Source organism: Sinocyclocheilus grahami, unplaced genomic scaffold (genome assembly GCF_001515645.1).
Source record: "Sinocyclocheilus grahami isolate Dianchi unplaced genomic scaffold, SAMN03320097.WGS_v1.1 scaffold1834.1, whole genome shotgun sequence".
Classification (NCBI taxonomy): domain Eukaryota; kingdom Metazoa; phylum Chordata; class Actinopteri; order Cypriniformes; family Cyprinidae; genus Sinocyclocheilus; species Sinocyclocheilus grahami.
In genome coordinates, this window is record NW_015507013.1 from 23,783 (window position 1) to 24,134 (window position 352).

General features: G+C 29.0%; 1 protein-coding gene across 1 annotated transcript in view; it reads right to left on the minus strand.

Annotated features, from left to right (window-relative positions):
* The window catches only part of LOC107572922 (zinc finger protein 501-like), a 41,879-nt gene that overhangs the window by 4,657 nt on the left and 36,870 nt on the right, over positions 1-352 (minus strand). The window lies entirely within an intron of this gene.

Here is a 352-nt window from a genome sequence, read left to right on the forward strand (position 1 = left end):
AATGAAGTCTGACAAGAGAGATATAGCTGGTGCTCTTTATTTTTTAAAAGTTTTATGATCATCGTCAGATTCTGTACATGAAAATCTGTCAAATGTTAATGATCTAATGACTCTATTGCAATTAATGTAGTTATTTAAAAAAATCTAACTATATTAAGATTCATATAGTCATGTTAGGCTATATGTTGTTGTAGGATATTTATGTACAGCGTTTCTGTATTATTGATGCTTTATGCATGTCACATTGTGAGAAATAACAGTATTGTCTTTCAGTAGAGCAGTTTTATACAGTTTTATCATATATCCTGACTCAAACTATATCAGTTTCTATCAGCAAACACTGAGAATAAAG